We start from the raw sequence: 25197 nt of genomic DNA on the forward strand, positions 1-25197 counted from the left end.
GGTGTTACCAGTAACGCCCAACCTTAAATGTACCTTAAACCCCGCATTACTGAGGGCAGGAGGGGGCCGGCGAACTCTATATAAGCCACCCCCTCCTCAGTATGAAGGGTTCGCACCCCTGTTATTCACACGCCAGTAATCTAGTCGACCGCCTCCGGGCACCGAGACGTAGGGCTGTTACTTCCTCCGCGAAGGGCCTGAACTCGTACATCTTGGTGTGTTTATGACTTCCCAATAGCTGAGATCTAGCCTCTCCATACATACCCCCCTACATCACTGTCAGAGCTAGAACCACGACAGTTGGCGCCCACCGTGGGGCAGGAATCTTAGCGCTTGATTGGAGAAGTTGCGTTTTTTCCGATCCCTTTGATCATGGTTTCGTGCGGAGTTTTGGTGGAGGGCCGCGAGATCCGCCTCGGCGCGCTCATGTTCATCGCCGACGACTCCGCCTGGCTTCAGGAGGCGCCACTCGACGTCGACGCGCTCCCCGTCCGCGGTGCGACGCATTTCCGCGCATGCGTTCGTGGCGTCCTCCTGCGGCAGCCATCGACCCAGTATCGGTCGGCCCCCGTATCGTCTCCCTGCTCTGTCTCCCACCGGCGCAAGCGCTCCGGTCGGTCGAGACTTCAGAGGTGGGTGAGGCACGCCGTGGCTCGCCAGTCAGCCGCTCCGCAAGTCGCGGCAATCGAGCCCGACGAATCCCTTTGTGGCCTGTTCGACTGGCTCCGCGGAGACCGCATCCGAGTGTGACAGCAGCGGCTAAGATCCTGGCGGTCGATGGGACGCACGGTCCTCCCGGTTTCCCTCGCGCTGATGGAGGCGCGGGTGGGGGCGACCCGTCGCATCCCCACGATGAGTATCTCCCCGAACCTCTCACGTCATCACAGCGAGAGGAGCTTCGCCGCCGGAACACAGACGCCCTCCGCACCCCTATCGTCGGAGAGTCCCTCGAGGCCCGGGCCTTGGAGGACACGCGCTTGGCTAATTTGGCCGAGCGCACTCGACTGGAGAATCTCCAGCGAGCACTCAACGAGCAAGCGCATCAGCGGGCTCCCGAGTCTAGTCGACGTCAGCTCTTCCCGCCGATGCAGGTATACCGAACCCCAGTTCAGAATTTGGCCGCCGCGGCCCGTATAGCGGAATCGATTCAGCCCTCCCAGTCGGAGGCTGGCAGGGGCTTGTTACAGATCAGAGCGTTGCTCCGGGCGGCGGGAAACTAGAATTCCGCTATTTCCCAGTCGCGGAATAGGATCCACAGTCGATCCATTGCAACAGATATAGTCCAGTCGGCTCACAGCCCGCGGTCGCCCCCGAGGCGTGAGGGACGTGGCGATCGGCATGACCAGTACAGAAGGGATGAGCAGTACGATCACCGATCCGATCGTGACGATCGACGTCGAGTGCCAACCCCTCCCCCGAGGAGTGGGTCATATGCGCCTCGGCATCGAGATGACAGGCGCCCTCATAGCGTTGGGCAGAGGATTCCCATCGACCCCAGGGACCCAGGCTTTGATGCGAGATCTGTCCTCGTTCAAGGCTTGGTTGACAGGAACAGGGCTCATTGGGAAGGCCAGAACAGAGATGCGCCCTCCAGCAGCAGAATACGTGTTTCAGGACCAGAGTGTTTCAGTCGAGCCATCAGAGCTGCAGTGATTCCTCCCAATTTCAGGCTGGTGACTGGAATCAGCAAGTTCACCGGTGAATCTAAGCCTGACACTTGGCTCAAAGATTACCCAGTGGCTGTACAGATTGGCGGTGGCAATGATGAGGTGGCCATGAAGCATTTGCCTCTCATGTTAGAGGGCTCAGCCAGAGCGTGGCTAAATCAGTTGGCACCCAGCAACATTTACACTTGGGAGGACCTCTCCCGAGTGTTTATCACAACCTTTGAAGGAACATGCAAGCGACCTGCAGGCCTTAAGAGTTGCGGTCTTGCGTGCAGAAGCCGAATGAAACTCTGAGGGAATACATCCAGAGGTGGATCAGACTGCATCACTCGGTTGAGAATGTGCCAGACCATCAAGCAGTTTGTGCCTTCAAGGAAGGCGTTAAATACAGAGAGTTGAATCTGAAGTTCGGTCGAACTGGAGAGATGTCTCTGAATCGGATGATGGAGATTGCCACCAAGTACGCTAATGGTGAAGACGAGGACCGACTCCGGAGTGGCAAGCACAAGGCAGTCGCCCAAGAAACCGGAGGAAACTCCAGTCGGAAACAGAAGCGGAAGGCCGAGCCAGCCGCTCCTGGGGAGGCCCTGGCCGTAGCCCAGGGAAACCTCAAGGGAAAACCCAAGGGCACCTGGAAGCCTAAGAAAGTCAAGGATCAGGATGGAAACGATGTTTTGGATCTGCCATGTCACATGCACACCAAGAAAGATGAAGAGGGTAATTTCATTTACCCAAAGCATACCACTCGACAGTGTCGGCTCCTGATCCAGCAGTTTTAGGGCAAACAGTCCAAGGATAAGGAAAAAGAGTCGGACAGGGTCGAGGACAAGGAAGACAGTGACGATGGATACCCCCAAGTCAATTCCGCCCTGATGATTTTTGCTGATGTCGAAAGCAAAAGTCGACTGAAAGTCATTAACCGTGAGGTGCATATGGTTGCTCCGGCGACACCCAGTTATCTGAAGTGGTCTCAGACTGCCATCACATTCGACCAGTCCGATCACCCAACGCACATTGCCACCCCTGGGAGGCAAGCTTTGGTGGTCGACCCAGTTGTCGAAGGCACTCGACTGACCAAAGTCTTGATGGATGGTGGCAGTGGCCTGAACATATTGTATGCTGAAACATTGAAAGGGATGGGCATTCCGATGTCCAGGCTCAGTGCCAGCAACATGAGCTTCCATGGAGTCATTCCTGGAAAGAAAGCCGAGTCACTCGGCCAGATTGCTCTCGACGTGGTTTTCAATGATTCAAAGAATTACCGCAGGGAAAAGTTGACATTTGAGGTTGTGGACTTCCAAAGTGCTTATCATGCTATTCTGGGCCGGCCAGCTTATGCACGCTTCATGGCTCGACCATGCTACGTATATCTCAAGTTGAAGATGCCCGGCCCCAGAGGTGTGATCACCGTTACCGGCAATCGAAAGAAAGCAGAAGAGTGTTTGCAGAAAGGATCGAAGATTGCTGACGCTCAGATGGCAGTCGTTGAGCTACAAGAGTACCAGAAGACTGCTGATCCGAGTGAACTGCTACGAGCCAAGAAGCCTGCTTCAGAATCTGCTTTTCAGTCATCCGGTGAAACTAAGACAGCTCACAATCACCCGACCGACCCCGACGCTGCTACGACTCACATCTCGACGACGCTCGACTCCAAATAGGAAGAAGCGCTCATCCAGTTCCTCCGTGAGAACTGGGACGTCTTCGCATGGAAGCCTTCTGACATGCCTGGAGTTCCCAGGGGGCTGGCTGAGCACCGTCTACAAGTCGACCCGAAGTTCAAGCTCGTGAAAGAACATCTTCGACAGTCCGCCGTCCAGAAGAGGAAAGCTATTGGCGAGGAGGTGGCTCGGCTCTTAGCAGCAGAGTTCATCCGAGAGATCTACCACTCCGAGTGGCTCGCCAATGTTCTCATGGTCCCCAAGAAGGACAAGTCACTTCGCATGTGCATTGATTTCAAACATATCAATCGGGCCTGCCCGAAAGATCATTTTCCTCTCCCTCGCATCGACCAAATAGTCGACTCGACTGCGGGGTGCGAGAGATTGTCTTTTCTAGATGCCTATTCCGGGTACCATCAGATCCGTCTGTATGGGCCCGACGAGATCAAAACAGCTTTCATCACTCCATTCGGATGCTTCTGTTACGTCACCATGCCGTTCGGCCTCAAGAACGCCGGAGCCACGTTCATGAGAATGATTCAAAAGTGTCTACTCACTCAAATCAGTCGGAATGTGGAGGCATACATGGATGATATTGTGGTCAAGTCACGAAAAGGTTCCGACCTGCGGGCTGACCTTGCTGAAACCTTTGCCAACCTCAGGAGATATGATATCAAGCTCAATCCGTCAAAGTGCACGTTCGGAGTTCCAGGTGGAAAGTTACTCGGTTTTCTCGTTTCCGAACGGGGGATCGATGCCAATCCTGAAAAAGTGGCACCATACTCCGGATGAAGCGTCCTGTATGCGTGCACGATGTCCAAAAGCTTACAGGCTGCTTGGCCGCTCTAAGTCGATTCATTTCTCGTCTCGGTGAAAAGGCGTTGCCTCTTTACCGACTGATGAAGAAGTCTGACAAGTTCGAGTGGACTCCAGAAGCTGACGCAGCATTTGCAGAGCTCAAAGCTCTGCTCTCCACCCAGCCGGTGCTTGCTGCCCCAATCAGCAAAGAGCCTCTGCTGCTTTACATTGCAGCCACAGGACAAGTTGTCAGTACAGTACTTACGGTCGAGCGGGAAGAAGAAGGAAAGGCCTTCAGAGTTCAGCGCCCAGTCTATTATCTGTCTGAAGTTTTGACCCCTTCAAAACAAAGATACCCTCACTACCAGAAGCTTGTATATGGGATCTACATGACCACGAAGAAGGTTGCACACTACTTCTCTGACCATTCCATTACAGTCGTCAGCGACGCTCCACTGTCAGAGATCTTGCATAACAGAGATGCAACTGGTCGAGTGGCTAAGTGGACGATTGAACTCCTCCCCTAGATATCAAGTTTGAAGCAAAGAAGGCTATCAAGTCCCAAGCAACCGCAAATTTCATCGCCGAGTGGATTGAACAGCAACTTCCGACTCAAGTTCACTCGGAGCACTAGACCATGTTCTTCGATGGATCTAAGATGCTGAATGGTTCCGGTGCTGGGGTAGTTCTAGTCTCCCCCCGAGGAGATAAGCTCAGATATGTTCTCCAGATTCACTTCGATTCCTCCAATAATGAAGCAAAATATGAAGCACTTTTATACTGGGTTGCGCATGGCCATTTCACTCGGCATCCGTCACCTCATGGTCTATGGCGACTCAGATTTGGTAGTTAATCAGGTGATGAAGGAGTGGGATGTCAGAAGTCCGGCTATGACTGGCTATTGCAACGCAGTGAGAAAGCTAGAAAAGAAATTCGAGGGGTTAGAGCTTCATCACATCCCCCGACTGAAAAATCAAGCAGCTGATGATCTGGCAAAGATAGGCTCCAAGAGAGAAGCCGTTCCCAGCAATGTGTTTCTGGAGCACATCCGCTCGCCGTCAGTCCAAGAGGATCCTTTCATAGAAGATGCCCCGCAGCCAAAAAGTGCCACAGATCCGACTGAAGTCGAAGTTCCTGCTGTGGTCGACCTAATCATGGAAGTCTTGGCAATCACTCCCGACTGGACGATACCGTACATCACGTATATCCTAAGGAAAGAACTCCCAGAGGATGAGGAAGAGGCTCGACAGATAGTCCGCCGATCCAAGGCCTTCACAGTCATAAAGGGACAGTTGTATAGAGAAAGCGCGATGGGAATTGGTCAGAAGTGCATAACACCAGAAGAGGGTCGGATAATCCTTGATGATATCCACTCGGGGACCTGTGGTCACCATGCGTCCTCTCGGACCATTGTGGCTAAAGCATACCGAGCGGGATTATACTTGTCTAGAGCAAATGAGATGGCAAAAGAGATAGTCGACAAGTGTGGAGGGTGCCAGTTCTACTCCAACATGTCGCACAAGCCTGCATCAGCCCTAAAGACCATTCCACTCATCTGGCCCTTTGCTGTCTGGGGACTAGACATGGTTGGTCCACTGAGAACAGGCAGAAGTGGTTTCACTCATGTGCTTGTGGCAGTCGACAAGTTTACCAAATGGATTGAAGCTAAGCCTATCAAGAATCTTGATGCTTGCACTGCTATCAGTTTCGTCAGAGGGCTAACATTCAGATATGGAGTCCCGCATAGCATCATCACTGACAATGGGTCAAACTTCGATTCGGACAAGTTCAGAGCTTTTTGCGCCTCTCAAGGCACTCGAGTCGACTACGCATCGGTCGCCCATCCCCAGTCGAATGGACAAGCTGAAAGAGCAAATGGTCTGATTCTCAAAGGACTAAAGCCTCGACTGATGCGTGATCTCAAGCACGCGGCAGGTGCTTGGGTCGACGAGCTTCCATCAGTTCTGTGGGGATTGAGGACCACCCCTAATCGGTAGACTGGCAGAACTCCATTCTTTCTGGTTTATGGAGCCGAAGCAGTTCTGCCAAGTGATCTTCTTCACAATGCGCCCCAAGTCGAGCTTTACACCGAGGATGAAGCAGAACAGGCCCGGCAAGATGCAGTCGACCTCCTAGAAGAAGAGAGGGAGATGGCCATGATCAGATTGACATTTATCAGCAAGACTTGCATCGATTCCACGCCCGGAAGATGAAGAGCCGAGCCTTCCAGGAAGGAGATTTGGTCCTCCGAGTGGATCAACAGAAACCGCACAAACTTGCTCCTACTTGGGAAGGCCCCTTCATCGTCACCAGAGTCCTCCACAATGGAGCATATCACCTCTACAATGTTGATCACCAGATCGACGAGCCACGAGCTTGGAATGCGGAACTACTCCGCCCATTTTACACTTGAGTTCTCCCTTGGACGGGATGTAATAAGAAAAAAATTCCCGCAGTTCATTTTTATCAAAGACAAGAGTGTTCCAATAAATTGCTGTCACTGTTGTTTGCGTGCGAAATCCCTCAGTGGGTGGCTTAGCTGCGAATCCGTTTCGCCTAAGTTTGAAAAATCCTACCGAGTGGAGAGCCAGACTCCCACTCGGGGGCTTAGCTGCAGCCCAGTGCTTGCCTAAGTGTTTAAAATCCTACCGAGTGGAGAGCAAACCTCCCACTCGGGGGCTTAGCTGCAGTCCAACACTAGCCTAAGTTCTCTCACTTAGAGACTTAGCTGCAGTCCGGCACTCGCCTAAGTTTGAAAAAATCCTACCGAGTGGAGAGCGATCCTCCCACTCGGGGGCTTAGCTGCAGCCCAGTGCTTGCCTAAGTGTTTAAAATCCTACCGAGTGGAGAGCAAACCTCCCACTCGGGGGCTTAGCTGCAGTCCAGCACTCGCCTAAGTTCTATCACTTAGAGACTTAGCTGCAGTCCGGCACTCGCCTAAGTTTGAAAAAATCCTACCGAGTGGAGAGCGATCCTCCCACTCGGGGGCTTAGCTGCAGTCCAGCACTCGCCTAAGTTCTCTCACTTAGAGACTTAGCTGCAGTCCGGCATTCGCCTAAGTTTGAAAAAATCCTACTGAGTGGAGAGCGATCCTCCCACTCGGGGGCTTAGCTGCAGCCCAGTGCTTGCCTAAGTGTTTAAAATCCTACCGAGTGGAGAGCAAACCTCCCACTCGGGGGCTTAGCCGCAGTCCAGCATTCGCCTAAGTTCTCTCACTTAGAGACTTAGCTGCAGTCCGGCACTCGCCTAAGATTGAAAAAATCCTACCGAGTGGAGAGCGATCCTCCCACTCGGGGGCTTAGCTGCAGTCCAGCACTCGCCTAAGTTCTCTCACTTAGAGACTTAGCTGCAGTCCGGCATTCGCCTAAGTTTGAAAAAATCCTACCGAGTGGAGAGCGATCCTCCCACTCGGGGGCTTAGCTGCAGCCCAGTGCTTGCCTAAGTGTTTAAAATCCTACCGAGTGGAGAGCAAACCTCCCACTCGGGGGCTTAGCTGCAGCCCAGTGCTTGCCTAAGTGTTTAAAATCCTACCGAGTGGAGAGCAAACCTCCCACTCGGGGGCTTAGCTGCAGTCCAGCACTCGCCTAAGTTCTCTCACTTAGAGACTTAGCTGCAGTCCGGCACTCGCCTAAGTTTGAAAAAATCCTACCGAGTGGAGAGCGATCCTCCCACTCGGGGGCTTAGCTGTAGCCCAGCGCTCGCCTAAGCGTTTAAAAATCCTACCGAGTGGAGAGCAAACCTCCCACTCGGAGGCTTAGCTGCAGCCCAGTGCTCGCCTAAGTGTTTAAAAATCCTACCGAGTGGAGAACAAACCTCCCACTCGGAGGCTTAGCTGTAGCCCAGTGCTCGCCTAAGTACAAGACTCAACCCAATCCGTGAGTCGACTGCTACCTTCCCCTTCGGAGCTGCGCCACAAATACAAGGTTATCCCGAGTGAAGATCGAGATCCACTCGACGAATCAAACCATGAAGACATTCAATGACAAATCAAGATCAGATAAAGCCTAAAAGGTCCCAGACCTCAGATCAAAGTACTCAAGCCCTCGGCTCGGCGGAGTTTAACGGTTACAAATCCACTCGGCATTCCGAGGCAAATTTAAAGTAAAGCATAGAAGTTTTTCATTCCTCAAGAGGAGGACTGGAAGGGGCGACGAAATCGTCCAAGTCGATCCCATCTGCAATACGAGAAGCAGCAGCAATAAAAGTCTCCATGAAGTCCTGAAAGTTGTGCTTCCGGGTATTGGCAACTTGGATGGCGGCCAGCTTTTCTTCTCGCGCCTCCTTGCAATGGACGCGGACCAGAGACAGAGCGACATCAGCACCACATCTAGCAGAAGATTTCTTCCATTCCGCCACTCGACTCGGGACTTCATTCAGTCGGACCATCAGGGACTCGTCGTTCTGAAGTGTCGTTCCGGGCCAGAGTGATGTGTCGATCCGCGACATCGCAGCCTTCAGCCGAGTAAGATAATCAACGACGCTGGTAACACGAGACTCTAGTCGGAGCACGTTCATAGCAGCCTCGTCCTTCACAAGAGAATTGGCGGGATCCAAGCCTGGCTCCACTCGACTGGTTTCCTCTTCGAAGCTCTGGCAGAATTCTGCAAACACGATTCAAGAATAAGACAGTGGCCATACGCGGGCTCGGCAACTACAAGACAGCCGGGTTGGAATAATTACCTTCGAGCATGACGAACAACTTCTTGGCAAGTCCTCTGAGATAAGCCTCCAGATCTTTTGCCTTCCCCGCCAGCTCGCCCGCCTTGTCGTGCAGAGCCATCTTCTCCTTCTTCAGTCGACTGGCATCTCGATTAGCTGTCTCAAGGGCAGTTTTCAGTCTGGAGTTCTCCTGTTCAAGAGCTCTGACAAAAGCCAATTTCTCTTCTGCGAGCTTCATTTTGCTCGAGGCCTTCTTCTGTGCCTCTGCAAGGTCTTGATCCTTCTTCTTCAGAGCTTCCTCCAGTTTATCTGCGGCGCGTCGAGTGGAACCAACATCAAGAATGGACAAGAAAGAAAAGCCACCCGTTAAGAATGGAGAACCTCACCAGCCATACTTTTTGCTTCTTCTTGTGCCTTCTTCAAGTTCTCGTGAGCAAGCTTCAAGTTAAGGTTGAGCTGGATCTGCTGATTCTCCAACTCAGTATAGCGAGCTACAAGTTCGCAAGATTTCTGTAAAAAGAAAAATCAGTCGACAGACGTCCAAGATAAGTTGCTTCCGAGTAACTAAGAGACAATGATGACGTTTCTAAGACCACAGCCGAATCAAAAACATTCGACAGTAGTCTCGGGGACTACACCCAGTGGGTGCACTCAGCGTGCCCCCACTGGTTCGACCAAAAAAACAAGAGAAAGAGAGAAAAAGTCGACTGCCCGCAGTCGACCGGATACAGTTCCACTCGACCTGGCCCGACCAAACCGAGTGAAGAAATACAGCTACAGCAACACAATGTAAAGACTACAGTCGACTGCCAGCAGTCCACCGTAGTCTCGGGGACTACACCCAGTGGGTGCACTTAGCGTGCCCCCACTCGTCCAAGGATTGACAGACACACCCAGTGGGTGTACAGATACAGATACAAAAGATCTTCGGAAAAGAGACTCTTCAAACAGCATATCATAACAGACCAAGTGTTGAGTCGACTGACCTGGACGTTGCTCTGAAGAGCCGAACTCGCGTCATAGGCTGCTTGGCTGGCCTCCTGAGCCATCTTCACTTGCTCCATCATGATCCCCGCCTGGCGTATAGCCTCTTTTGCAGCAGCCGCTTGGTCCTCAGGGACGGGGTATGCAGCAAAAAGCAAAGACGGATCCGCAGTCGACGACGAGGGCCGCGCACTCGCCAGAGGAACGGCGAAGGTCACAGAAGCCCGAGTGGTGTCACCACCATCCCGAGCGACGGCCTCGGACGCCGGAGCGGATTGGGGGGTCTTGTCAGCCGACGCCCTCTTGTGCCTCCTCACTCTCAATGGACCGTTGTCGTCGTCATCCGGGAGGTCGATAACATGAAAAGGGGCTACAAAGGAAAAGTTCAATCGACCAGGGTTGCAATAAATGTTTAGTCGACTCAAAGCAGAACGTCAGCAATCGTACCAGGGTTGGAGGTAACAGCATCCTCCATCTCTTGGTCGTCGTCCTTGGCGGAGACCTCGGAAGTAGCAGCGCTGCAAATCTCGAAAGTCAGTCAGTTGGCTCAATGAATCGATCAAGGATCTGTCCATGGTCGACGAAGGAAAGCAAGTTTTATTATTACCCGGAAATGGTAGGGACAGCTATCTTCATCTTAGGCAGAGCCTTGGGCGGCTTGGACAGCGTCGTGCGTGGGTGCTTGGGAACCTTCCCAGTCGGCATAGGAGAGGAGGTCCGAGGGCGTTTCGACGACTGCCCAACAGAAGCAGTCGCCTTGCCACGTTCCCGCGCTGGGTCATGTGTGTGCTTAGACCGCCCCTCTGGGCGAGGGGGTTCGACCTCCTCCTCCTCCTCTTCGCTGGAGTCAACGTTGTCGCCTCCCTCTCCTTCACCGTCGGACTCCCACTCGCCTTGGTCGTCCCCACTCTCACCTCCGCTCGCCTCCCCTTCCTCAGTTGGCTCCGGAGCCCCGTTGGGCGTCGAGTACATCTCGGTGGTCGCCTGGAAAACAATAGACAAGACGAAAGTCAATCGACCAACTCAAAGAAGACCAATGCAGAAAACAAGATTTCAGTCGGGAGCATAAAGACATACCTGGTCCACTTCATACGAGTTGTCGAGTGGAGTTACCCTCCTGGCTCCTCGGGGGTTGTCTTTGTTCCCCGTGATGCTCGACAGCCACCCCTCCAGCATCTCGTCGGTGACCTCCTCCGGGTGGATCCGAGTGGTGTCATCGAGACCCGAGTACAACCACATCGGGTGGTCACGGGCCTGGAGCGGTTGGATGCGCCTCTGGAGGAAGGCCTCCAGCAGGTCCATCCCAGTCACACCCTCACGGACAAGCTCAACCACTCGACCGGCCAACACTTTGACTTGGGCCCTTTCCTCCGGCGTCACTTTCAGAGAAGCGGGTTTTTCAGCTCGGTCGAGGGAGAAAGGAGGAAGACCAGTCGACTGTCTTGGGGTCGCCTGGTCCTGACAGTAGAACCAGGTCGCCTGCCAACCACGGACCGACTCTGGGAAAGTAATGGATGGAAAACAACTCTTCCCCCTCGTCTGGATCGCCAAGCCCCCGCACAACTGGATCACCTGTGTCCTCTCGTCACTCGACTTGGCCTTCTTGACCGACTGTGAACGGCAGGTAAAGATGTGCTTGAAGAGTCCCCAATGGGGGCGGCAACCCAAGAAAGCCTCACACATGGAAATGAAAGCGGCAAGGTAGACAATGGAGTTGGGAGTAAAGTGGTGGAGCTGCACTCCGAAGAAGTTCAAGAAGCTCCGGAAAAAAGGATGGGGCGGCAGAGAAAACCCTCGGTCGATGTGGGTGGCTAGGAGCACGCACTCACCGTCGCGGGGTTGAGGCTCGATCTCTCCCCCCGGAAGACGCGCGGCTTCATGGGGAATGACCCCCCCTCGACCATGTCGTCGAGATCCTCTTGCCGGAGCACCGACGGCATCCAGTCGCCTTGGATCCAACCTTTGGGCAAAGCGGTCCTAGAGGAAGATCCGCCCCGAGCAGACCTCTTCCCTTTCCCCGCCGCCGCCGCCTTCTTCGCGCGCTCCAGAGCGGAGGTCTTGCCCTTCGTCATCGTCACCGGCGAGGTCTCGCACGGGCCTGCTGCGCTGGGGCGAGAATGGAGGTGGCGGAAGGACTTGCGAAGGGAGAGAGGAAGAAGAAACGAGGAGAAGAGAGCGCACTGCTTGGAAACCCCGAGCCGGTGATTTATAAGGGGCCGCTCCCGAGTGGCTGACTGGTAGGCCCAAACTATCCAGTCAAATCCCGCAGCGGACGCGCGCGCAGGACGTGGCGAAAAAGGCGACGCGGGGATCGAGGAGCTTCCGCTTTATCGCTTCCGATTACTGCGGCCGCTCCCGTCCCGCGCGCTTCCCAAAATCCGAAATCCCACGACATCCGCGGGCTGCAGAACAACTTGTCAAAACGGAAGACCCCCGCCCGCGCCGATGCTCGGTATGTCACAGATAAAAAATTCACTCGACGAAAGGCCTGGAATGGATCAAGGCGACTGAAAAAGGTTGGCAAAGTCATCCGTGACGATTGACCCGAAACGAGGTGCTCACATAGCCCAAAGAACCAGTCGGAAAGATCTCCAACTCTTTCCCCACTCTAACCTCGATCCATTCGGGGGCTAATGATGAAGCCATGTACCTAGGGTAGGGGCACGGACCTGTCCAAGTAGCCCTACCCTAGGACATCCCTAGGAGAAGTCACCTTTCAATCGACTTGAAGGTATCCCACTCGACGGATTCAAGACACTCGACCAGAAAGCTATCACTCGACCATGGAGCCAACCACTCGACCGGCAGGAGACCTATAGTCACTCCGCAGGCAAACGGTCAGCTGTTAAGTAGTCTTTATGGTCATTATAGCACTTTATTAGGGGTGTTACCAGTAACGCCCAACCTTAAATGTACCTTAAACCCCGCATTACTAAGGGCAGGAGGGGGCCGACGAATTCTATATATGCCACCCCCCTCCTCAGTATGAAGGGTTCGCACCCCTGTTATTCACACGCCAGTAATCCAGTCGACCGCCTCCGGGCACCGAGACGTAGGGCTGTTACTTCCTCCGCGAAGGGCCTGAACTCGTACATCTTGGTGTGTTTACGACTTCCCAATAACTGAGATCTAGCCTCTCCATACATACCCCCCTACATCACTGTCAGAGCTAGAACCACGACAATCACCACGGGAGGAGATGCCACCTGGCCACGAGGGTGGTGGGCGCCCCCCCTATAGGGCGCGCCCCCTGCCTCGTGGGCCCACGGTGGCCCTCCTCCACTTATTCCAGCACCCATCTTCTTCCTCTATCCCACACAAACCCGAAAAACCAACTCAAGCACGAGTTCCAGCCACTTTTGCTATGATTTTCGATCTCCTTGCTCAAAGCACCTCTCGCAAAACTGCTTGGGGAGACTGTTCCTTGGTATGTGACTCCTCCATTGGTCCAATTAGTTTTTGTTCTAGTGCTTTATTCATTGCAAATTTGTGCTGCATAGGTGACCATGTTCTTGAGCTTGCATGTCAAATTTATATGGTTCCAAGTAGTTCTAATGCTTGATATAGGCTCTAGGCACTTGTAGGAGTAGTTGCTATCAGTTTTATTGAGTTTGGTTTATTTTTATTTTGAAGTTACTAAAAATTTCAGATTGTTTCAGAAAAATGATGAGGAGATTATTGAGGGGCTCATCAAGCCAAAGCTCAAAGGAAAAGGCACCTAAGCCTAAGTATAATTTTCCACACACCGCGGAGATTCGGGCATGTGAATGGCCTTCTGAAGATTTTTTGAGATCAGCCGGTATCTATGAAGATTTCCATGAATTGGCTCACAATGCAGGCCTCGCCGCTTTCCTCCACGACCAATGCGACCAGTATCTCTTACTCACAAATACCTTTTGCAAAACTTTTATTTTCATCCTAGGAACTCACCACCTATGGTGGAATTTCATTTATATGATGAGCCTAAGGAGATGTCGCTTTATGATTTCTGTCGGATTTGTTTAGTCCCTTTTGAGGGCAAGACAGAAGAACCACATCATGATGATGTGGCTGGGTTTATTGATAATATCACTGTAGGAGAAACCAGGAAGGTTTCCAATGCACGAATCACTAGCATACATTTTCTTGTTTTGCGTTACTTTGCATTATTTGCTAGTCGTTGTTTAATTGGATGCGAAAATTCTGGAACCCTGAGTATCCCTGATTTAATTATTCTGCTCCAAGGTTTATATAGTGATAACACTTTTAGTTTGGGCGGTATTATTGCTAGACGGTTAAATATGAACCGTACTAAGGGCCCCATCTTTGGAGGCATCTATGCCACACGCCTAGCCGCACATTTTAACATACCTATTAGGCATGCTGAGAAGGAAGAAAAAGTGCTACCCCGTGTTTATCTAGATCGTAAAAGTATGGCGGCACATGATTTTATTGTTAAAATAGGGCAGGGGAGCTTAGATATCAATTGTTCTTTAATAAACATCATCCTGAGACTATCACCTTGCCTACTCCTTCTTTGTTTGATTTGACTGCAGGCACGTACCTTGTTCCGTTGACAGCTATTCACGCCTAGCGGAACCCTGCACCTACCGAGGAGCCAGAACAGGAACCACACGATGAGCCTCCATGACAATCTGTTTATTCTTGGGATCCAGAGATGATTGTCAGCCAGTGGCAGTCAGAGTCTTCTTCTTCATCACAATATGATCCCAACTATTCCTCCTCGTCACAGTACGACCCCAACAACTATTATTACGGATATCCGCCAGGCCAGCCGTGGCCATAGACCAACTTAGGCCAAAAGCCTAAGCTTGGGGAGTACGCATTTCTCACCGACATTACATTTATGTTCACACACTCATTGCTAGATGTCGGTGCTCATACTTTTTCACTGTAATATCCATGCTAGTTTATTTTCTTTTTCCTACTTTCTTCTTGTGTGTTTGTTAAACCTTAAAAAAACAAAAAAATTAGTAGTAGTTTATTTTTCTGCTATAGTAGTAATAATTAAAAAGAAAACCCCAAAATATTTCCCATTCTTCTTTTGCTTGTTGGGAGCTTTCCCGTATAAATAGTTTTATTTCTTTTCTTTTCTTTGGGGGTCAGTAGGAGAAGACCATAATTAAATTGTTGAAGTGGCTCTTATATGCATTATTGTTGATTTAACCAAGCACCCATATTGCCTTGTCTTCTCCTGTTTATTGAATGCTCGCAGATTCCAGCTTAGTCCAATGCACGTACACTCTTATTATTATTCACACAGTTCGGTCGTGCAAGTGAAAGGCAATTATGATGATATATGATGGACTGACTGAGATGAGAAAAGCTGGTATGAACTCGACCTCTTTTGTTTTTGTAAATATGATGAGCCCCGCATTCTTGATACAGCTTATTATGAATAAACATGTTTGCAATGCCAATTAGAGATCAGAGTTGCTTGTGCCATGCTTGATTAACTATGAGTTATAATGATTTACCTTGTGTGCCAACATGCTATTGAGATGATTATGATGTGGTATGATGGGGTGGTATCCTCCTTTGAATGATTTAAGTGACTTGACTTGGCACATATTCACGCATGTAGTTGAAACAAAATCAACATAGCCTTCACGATATTTATGTTCATGGTGGATTATATCCTACTCATGCTTGCATCCAATGTTTATTAATTTTAATGCATGTACATGGCTGTTGTCGCTCTCTAGTTGGTCGCTTCCCAGTCTTTTGCTAGCCTTCACTTGTACTAAGCGGGAATACTGCTTGCAGGGCCGGTCCTGAGGTTTTGGGGGCCCGAGGCCAAATAGAAGCGTGGGGCCCTTTAGTATAAATATGAAAATACAATTCAATGCACGTGTTATATAGGTTTTGTCAAGATTACCCTATTTCTTGATTTGTAAATATCAATATCCATAGTAAAAAGAAGTTCCTTATCTAAATATACATTGTATCGTGCAGCAGGTGACTTAAATATGAGATCATGGTCACTCACATTGTTATCATCCCGTGTTGTTGTTCACATTGTCTTCTGTAGGATTATTTTCTGCTAGATTGCTTAGTTTGTTCCTCTGCAGTGAATACAACCGACTTGTCGTGGATGTAATGCATGTTCTCTTATAAAATATCAATGGATCCTTTAGTTGATTCTACCAACGGATGCATAGGTGCTCTCTTATCGAGTAAATAGCATAAAACTACTACTTTACAGGCTAGGGTTCCATAAAACTACCAATTTTTATTTTTCTCAGATAACTACCAAATGGGTGGTCGGCTGTTTCAAAAACCCAAATCGCCGAGTGCTTATCAATTGATCACGATTATGAAAGGTCAGGCCCACACCTAAACGAAGCGTTAGTTTGACTGCTAGTTTGACCGTTAACTGACATGTGAGGCCCACATGTCAGTGTCTCTTCTTATCTTCCTCTTCTCCTCTCTGCCTCCCTTCTCCTCCACTCTCCCTGCTCATTAGGAACAGCATAGAACCGCCATGGCCGCCGACCACACTCCATGCCGCCGTTCTGTGCCACGTCCGGCCACCGCCCTATGCCACTCCGAGCCCCCCTACGCTGTTGTTGATGGTAGGAGCTCGCCGGAGCTCCTGGTGGCAAGGTGGAGACGAGGAGGCATACTAGAGGCCGACGACCCTGTCGCGCGCGCCGTCTGGAGGCTCCGCCGCGCGCCATGGGGCTCCAGCACAGTCGCCGCGCTGACGCGCGCCATCGGGAGGTGCTGAGGGGCCGCCACGAGCCGCGCCGGGGCAAGGCGGGCACGGGATGCCGCGAGCCGCGCCAGGGCAAGGCGGGCACGGGCCGCCGCGAGCCGCGCCCAGGAGCGCTGGGAGCCGCGCGCCGGGAGGGCGCAGCTCCTCTTGAGCTTGAGCACGAGAGGACCCGATTGCTTTTTTTTAAGTTTGCAGGGACCCGATTGCTTTTTTTCAATTTTTACAGGGACCTGATTGCTTTATTGAATTTTTTTATTAAATTATGACAAAGAGACACTAACATGTGGGCCCCACATGTCAGTATGTCAGTCAATGGTCAAACTAACGGTCAAAATAATGCTTCGTTTAGGCGTGGGCCTGACCTGTCGTAATCGTGATCAATTGATAAGCAATCAGCGATTTGGGTTTTTTGAAACAGCCGACCTCCCATTTGGTAGTTATGTGAGAAAATTTAAAAATCGGTAGTTTTTTGGAACCCTAGCATGTAAAGTAGTAGTTTTATGCTATTTACTCTCTCTTATCACCGTCAACCGCATGATAGTGCTGAAGTAAAAAATAAGCAATTTAAAATTACCAAAAGATATAGATCAATCCAATAAAATCTCTATTAATTTATCCCCCAAAAATATTAATTACGATGGCAAACTCACTATACCTTCTCTCAAATCGGCATCTGGCTTCTCAACGTTGTCACATGGAAACCAACGATTGCGCAAGTCCACCTCTTAGGCCGGCAGGCTATAGCGCTACTCTTCCTGGCAGTAACTAGGTGGCGGCCGCGATCAGGCGGTACGCGAATCAATCAGCAGCTTGGGCGATGCAACCACGACAGATCCAATCGCCAAAAGACAAAAAGGCAACTCTTGCTGCTTCGTGCAATCGTGCTGTTCTGCCTAGAGTCCGGTCAATCCGTCAAAGTAATAATCGTGTGCAGCGATGTCTCCGTTAAGTTTTTCCTTTTTTCTAGGATCGATTCCTCCGCTAATTACGTACGGAAACTCCATCCATCCAACTGAGGCCCAGCAGGCCTATCTTTACCGCAGCACGTACCTCGGTGGGGGCCCCCTCGTCTCGGGGGCCCGGGGCAGCCACACCCCCTGCCCCCCCCTCAGGGCCGGCCCTGACTGCTTGTGCATCCAATCCCTTAAACCCCAAAGTTATTCCAGATGAGTCCACCATACCTTCCTATATGCAGTATCTACCTGCCGTTCCAAGTAAATTTGTATGTACCAAACTCTAAACCTTCAAATAAATATTTTGTTTTGTATGCTCGAATAACTCATGTATCAACAAAGGTTGTCTTTATCTTCCGTGTTAGGCAGGTTATTCTCAAGGGGAGTGGACTCCACTCCTCACTCACGAGAAAATGGCTGGTCACCGGGATGCCCAGCCCCATGCTTTATGCAAACTAAATCAAAATAATTGCAAACAAAACTCCCCCTAGGACCTGATGTATGTTGGAGGCACTCATTGTTTCGAGCAAGCCATGGATTGATGCTTGTTGGTGGAGGGGGAGTATAAACTTTACCATTCTGTTTGGGAACCACCTATAATGTGTTTAGCATGGAAGATATCGCCATCTCTTAGTTGCTACGTTGACAATGAAAGTATACCGCTCAAAATACAATTTATCTCTATTTTAAAACCAAGCTCTGGCACCTCTACAAATCCCTGCTTCCCTCTGCGAAGGGCCTATCCATTTACTTTTATGTTGAGTCATCACCCTCTTATTAAAAAGCACTAGCTGGAGAGCACAACTGTCATTTGCATTCATCACTATTAATTTATGTTGGGTATGACTATGATTGAATCTCTTTTACCATGAATTACAATGTCTAGTCAGTCCTTGATCTTTAAAGGTGCTCTGCATTTATGTTTTGCGGTCTCAGAAAGGGCTAGCGAGATACCATCTTGTTATATCATATTATGATTGTTTTGAGAAAGTGTTGTCATCCAAGATTTATTATTATAACTTGCTAGTTGATTATGCTATTGATATGAGTAATGATGAGACCTGAGAATTATTGCAAATGTGGTTAGTTATGATCTATGCTAAAAACTTGAATGCTGGCTAGACATAGTTACAACAACAAGAGCAAACAGAGTTTGTAAATTTTTTTCTTTCTTTCTTTCAGTTTGTCAACTGAATTGCTTGAGGACAAGCAAGGGTTAAGCTTGGGGGAGTTGACACGTCTCCGTCGTATCTACTTTTCCAAACACTTTTGCCCTTGTTTTGGACTCTAACTTATATGATTTGAATGGAACTAACCCGGACTGACGCTGTTTTCAGCAGAATTACCATGATGTTGTTTTATGTGCAGAAAACAAATATTCTCGGAATGGCCTGAAACTCCACGGGAGGTCTTAGAAGAAACAATAAAAAATCCTCGCCAAATATGAAGACCAGGGGGCCACACCCTTTCCACGAGGGTGGGGGCGCGCCCTCCCTAGGGCGCGCCCCCTACCTCGTGGGCCCCCTGTTGACCCTCTGACGCCAACTCCAACTCTATATATTTTCTTTCGGAGAGAAAAAAAATCAGAGAGAAGAAATCATTGCGTTTTACGATACGGAGCTGCCGCCAAGCCCTAAAACCTCTCGGGAGGGCTGATCTGGAGTCCGTTCAGGGCTCCGGAGAGGGGGATTCATAGCCGTCGTCATCATCAACCATCCTCCATCACCAATTTCATGATTCTCATCGCCGTGCTTGAGTAATTGCATCGTAGGCTTGCTGGACGGTGATGGGTTGGATGAGATTTATCATGTAATCGAGTTAGTTTTGTTAGGGTTTGATCCCTAGTATCCATTATGTTCTGAGATTGATGTTGCTATGACTTTGCTATGCCTAATGCTTGTCACTAGGGCCCGAGTGCCATGATTTCAGATCGGAACCTATTATGTTTTCATCAATATATGAGAGTTCTGGATCCTAGTCTATAGTCACCTACTATGTGTTATGATCCGGCAACCCCGAAGTGACAATAATCAGGACCACTCCCGGTTCTCTATTAAAAGGAGGCCTTAATATCCCTTAGTTTCCAATAGGACCCTACTGCCATGGGAGGGTAGGACAAAAGATGTCATGCAAGTTCTTTTCCATAAGCACGTATGACTATATACGGAATACATGCCTAGATTACATTGATGAACTGGAGCTAGTTCTGTGTCACCCTATGTTATGACTATTACATGATGAACCGCATCCGGCATAATTATCCATCACTGATCCGGTGCCTACGAGTTTTCCATATACTGGTTTACGCTTATTTACTTTCCCGCTGCTACTGTTACAATCACTACAAAATACCAAAACCATTACTTTTGATGTCTTTACTTTTGTTGCTGCTACCACCACTATCATATTACTTTGCTACTAAACACTTTGCTGCAAATACTAAGTTTCCAGGTGTGGTTGAATTGACAACTCAGCTGCTAATAGTTGAGAATATTCTTTGGCTCCCCTTGTGTCGAATCAATAAATTTGGGTTGAATACTCTACCCTCAAAAGCTGTTGCGATCCCCTATACTTGTGGGTTATCAGGTACACCTTCTATCACTGATCCTAAGGCAAGATATTCGTTGCTAAGAATGGATCCTTTCTAGAGAAGGAGTTTCTCTGGAAAGAAGTGAGTGGGAGGAAAGTAGAACTTAATGAGGTAATTGTACCTTCTCCCTTATTGGAAAGTTGTTCATCACAGAAATCAATTCCAGTGATTCCTACACCAATTAGTGAGGAAGCTAATGATGATGATCATGAAACTTTTGATCAAGTTACTACCGAACCTCGTAGGTCAACCAGAGTAAGATCCGCACCAAAGTGGTACGGTAATCCTATTCTGGAGGTCATGTTACTTGACCATGACAAACCTACAAACTATAAGGAATCGATGATGAGCCCAGATTCCGCGAAATGGCTTGAGGCCATGAAATCTTAGATGGGATCCATGTATGAGAACAAAGTGTGGACTTTGGTTGACTTGCCCGATGATCGGCAAGCCATAGAGAATAAATGGATCTTCAAGAAGAAGACCGACGCCGATGGTAATATTACTGTCTACAAAGCTCGACTTGTTGTGAAAGGTTTCGACAAGTTCAAGGAGTTGACTACGACGAGACCTTCTCACCCCTAGCGATGATTAAGTCTATCCAGATCATGTTAGCAATTGCCGCATTTTATGATTATGAAATTTGGCAAATGGATGTCAAAACTGCAATCCTTAATGGATATTTCAAAGAAGAGTTGTATATGATGCAACCAGAAGGTTTTGTCGATCCTAAAGGTGCTAACAAAGTGTGCAAGCTCCAGCGATCCATTTATGGATTGGTGCAAGCCTCTTAGAGTTGGAATATACACTTTGATAGTGTGATCAAAGCATATGGTTTTATAAAGACTTCTGGAGAAGTCTGTATTTACAAGAAAGTGAGTGGGAGCTCCGTAGCATTTCTGATATTATATGTGGATGACATATTGTTGATCGAAAATGATACTGAATTTCTGAATAGCATAAAAGGATACTTGAATAAGAATTTTTCAATAAAAGACCTAGGTGAAGCTGCTTATATATTGGGCATCAAGATCTATAGAGATAGATCAAGACACTTAATTGGACTTTCACAAAGCATGTACCTTGACAAAGTTTTGAAGAAGTTCAAAATGGATCAGTCAAAGAAAGGGTTCTTGCATGTGTTACAAGGTGTGAAGTTGAGTCAGACTCAATGCCCGACCACTGCAGAATATAGAGATAAAATGAAATTCATCCCCTATGCCTCAGCCATAGGTTCTATCATATATGCAATGTTGTGTACTAGACCTGATGTGTGCCTTGCTATTAGTTTAGCAGGAAGGTACCAAAGTAATCCAGGAGTGGGTCACTAGACAGCGGTCAAGAACATCCTAAAATACCTGAAAAGGACTAAGGATATGTTTTTTGTTTATGGAGGTGACAAAGAGCTCGTCGTAAACGGTTACGTCGATGCAAGCTTTGACACTGATCCGGATGACTCTAAGTCACAAACCGGATACGTATTTTTATTGAATGGTGGAGCTGTCAGTTGGTGCAGTTCTAAGCAGAGCGTCGTGGCGGGATCTATGTGTGAAGCGGAATACATAGCTGCTTCGGAAAGCAACAAATGAAGGAGTCTGGATGAAGGAGTTCATAGCCAATCTAGGTGTAATACCTAGTGCATCGGGTCCAATGAATATCTTTTGTGACAATACTGGTGCAATTGCCTTGGCAAAGGAATCCCGATTTCACAAGAGAACCAAGCACATCAAGAGACGCTTCAATTCCATCCGCGATCAAGTCAAGGAGGGAGACATAGAGATTTTCAAGATACATACGAATCTGAATGTCGCAGACCCGTTGACTAAGCCTCTCTCACGAGCAAAACATGATCAGCACCAAGACTCCATGGGTGTTAGAATCATTACTATGTAATCTAGATTATTGACTCTAGTGCAAGTGGGAGACTGAAGGAAATATGCCCTAGAGGCAGTAATAAAGTTGTTATTTATATTTCCTTATATCATGATAACTATTTATTATTCATGCTAGAATTGTATTAACCGGAAACTTAGTACATGTGTGAATACATAGACAAACAGAGTGTCCCTAGTTTGCCTCTACTTGACTAGCTCGTTAATCAAAGATGGTTAAGTTTCCTAGCCATAGACATGTGTTGTCATTTGATGAACGGGATAACATCATTAGAGAATTATGTGATGGACAAGACCCAACCATTAGCTTAGCACTATGATTGTTTAGTTTATTGCTATTGCTTTCTTCATGACTTATACATGTTCCTATGACTATGAGATTATGCAACTCCCGAATACCGGAGGAACACCTTGTGTGCTATCAAACGTCACAACGTAAGTGGGTGATTATAAAGATGCTCTATAGGTGTCTCCGATGGTGTTTGTTGAGTTGGCATAGATCGAGATTAGGATTTGTCACTCCATGTTTCGGAGAGGTATCTCTGGGTCCTCTCGGTAATGCTCATCACTATAAGCTTTGCAAGCAAAGTGACTAATGAGTTAGTTGCAGGATGATGCATTACAGAACGAGTAAAGAGACTTGCCGGTAACGAGATTGAACTAGGTATGATGATACCGACAATCAAATCTCGGGCAAGTAACATACCGATGACAAAGGGAACAACGTATGTTGTTATGCGGTTTGACCGATAAAGATCTTCATAGAATATGTAGGAACCAATATGATCATCCAGGTTCCGCTATTGGTTATTGACCGGAGATGTGTCTCGGTCATGTCTACATAGTTCTCGAACCCGTAGGGTCCGCACGCTTAATGTTCGATGATGATTTATATTATGAGTTATGTGATTTGATGTACTGAAGGTTGTTCGGAGTCCCGGATGAGATCACGGACATGACGAGGAGTCTCGAAATGGTCGAGACATAAAGATTGATATATTGGACCATGTTATTTGGACATTGGAAGTGTTCCGGATGGTTCCGGGTAAAACCGGAGTGCCGGAGGGGTTACCGGAACCCCCGTGGGAACTAATGGGCCACCATGGGCCTTAGTGGAGAGAGAGGAGGGCAGCCAGGGCAGGCCGCGCCCCCCCTTGCATTCCGAATTGGACAAGGGAAGGGGGCGGCACCCCCCTTTCCTTCTCCCTCTCTCCCTCTCCTTCCTTCCCCTCACTCCCTCTTGGTGGAATCCTACTAGGACTCCCCTCCTTGGGCGCGCTCCCTAGGGCCCGCCGGCCTCCACCTCCCCTCCTTTATATACAGGGGAGGGGTGTAACAGCCTGGTTTTTGGCCCTTTCTTTTTCTTTTTGATTTAGTGATTTTTGCTCTGTTTTTCTTTTTGGAGTGGTTCCGTGGCCTTGCCACCTGGGAAATCATCCTCATTTCCCCTCCCAAGTGGCTCATCATCCTCAAAAACTTTGCCAAGATCATGTCACTCCACTGCTTGACCAAACCCTAATTTCTTTTTCCTCGGGAATATTCCTTTTCTGATAAAGGAATAACCCTTAAAACCCTAGGTTGTGAAGTAACCTATATTTCCATCACTACTAAAATCCCCAAATAATTCTTATAAATTGTTTGGGTCATATCTTCCTCAAATATGGAAAAATATTTCATTGGCCATATATCTCATCATGCTCAATAAAATCATTTCCTATTTTGTCCTAAATGGCACATTGTGAAGCAAGTGCTATTTATCTTTGCCCATTTGGCCCCAAAAGTTTTGGACATCTTTTCGTGTCCAAATAATTGATCTGTGACAAAATTCAACTTTATTTGCCTAGCCAAACTTCCTCAGTGATTTTTCAAAGTTCCTGTCTGAGGGAAGCCTTTGTAAAGGACGTGCTAGCTAGGGTTATCCAGATAAGTTGAAATTTTGCACACTACTTAATGTGCACATATTGTTACACTCCTCCAAGTTTCAGCCCCATCTAATCATCTATGTGAGCACATGATCAAATCTTTGCTTCTATTAATATTTTCAGGTTGTGAAGCAAGTATGATTTATATTGCTTCAAAAATCATTATAAATTACCAGATGGTTCTCCTACACAAATGACATCTCTCCACCAAATTTGGTACCAATTCATCAGGCCAAAACTCCTGTAGAATTTTTTCAAGTTTCTGTCCAAAGGAGATGTTTGTGAATCAATTACCACTTTGGCTTGTCTAATTGATATGAAATTTTTACAGCATCTTACTATGTCCATATCCCTAAGCCATGCCAAATCTGAGCTCAAGTTGATGCTCCATGTGAGTGCATCATCCAAATCTTGATTCTGGACTAAATATGCAGTTGTGAAGCAACTATGGTGTATCTTGGTCCAAATCATCTCAAAATTAATAGGATTATAGTCCTTCCTAAGCTAAACCCCCAGACAAACTCTCTGGCTCCAATCACTTCCCTTTTGATCAGCAGTACACGACTAAGTTTACTGCAGTAAACTTCAGAGGTTGCTTACCATTCAACCGGAGCTCTTTTAACCAAACTACCACCACGGTTGTAACCTCCCCAGGAAGGACTCCACCCCAGACATTGTTTGGCTTAGCTTGTGGTACTATGGGCACCAGTGAACGCGGTGACCACCGTTTTGGCACGCACCGGCCGCGTCAAGAGCGTCTTCTTGCTCGGGCCCCTTCGCTGCTTGGCGTCTCAGCGAGCATGGGCCTGTCCATCGGGTTCCCCGCGTCATCGCCGTCCTCCTGGAGCCACTTCCCCCTCCGTCAGCCCCTCTGTCAGCTCTCGTCGCCGCGCGCCCATGGGCGTACTGTGGCCGACCGAGCATTAATGGTGCCGCGGCGTCTTCCTCCTCTACGCCCTCGGCCCCTCTTGCCCGGTGCACCGCTGTAGCTCATCCGGTTCCTTCTCTTCGTGATCCCACGCCCCCCGTGATCGCTGGCCGTCGCTAGAGCATGGCTGGACGCGAGCGAGCCACGACCACGCGTCAACGGCCTCCCCTCCCTCACCCGGCTATATATAGCCATCCTCGCGGCCTCCCGAGTACCTCACCGGCCTCACACCACTCCCAGAAGCCTTCTCGGCCTCTCCCTCGAGCTCCAAAGCCCCTCATTCCTTCTCCATAGCCGCCATGTCTGCCTCGGCTTCGGCCTAAATTGACCCAAAGCCGAGCCCTACGCTACCCCTAGCCACCACCAGCGTCTTCCCCACACTCCAGCGACTCTCCCCGTGCCCTTGCCCCCTCATCGGAGCCTCTCTT

This window comes from Triticum aestivum, chromosome 1A (assembly GCF_018294505.1).
Source record: "Triticum aestivum cultivar Chinese Spring chromosome 1A, IWGSC CS RefSeq v2.1, whole genome shotgun sequence".
NCBI lineage: Eukaryota > Viridiplantae > Streptophyta > Magnoliopsida > Poales > Poaceae > Triticum > Triticum aestivum.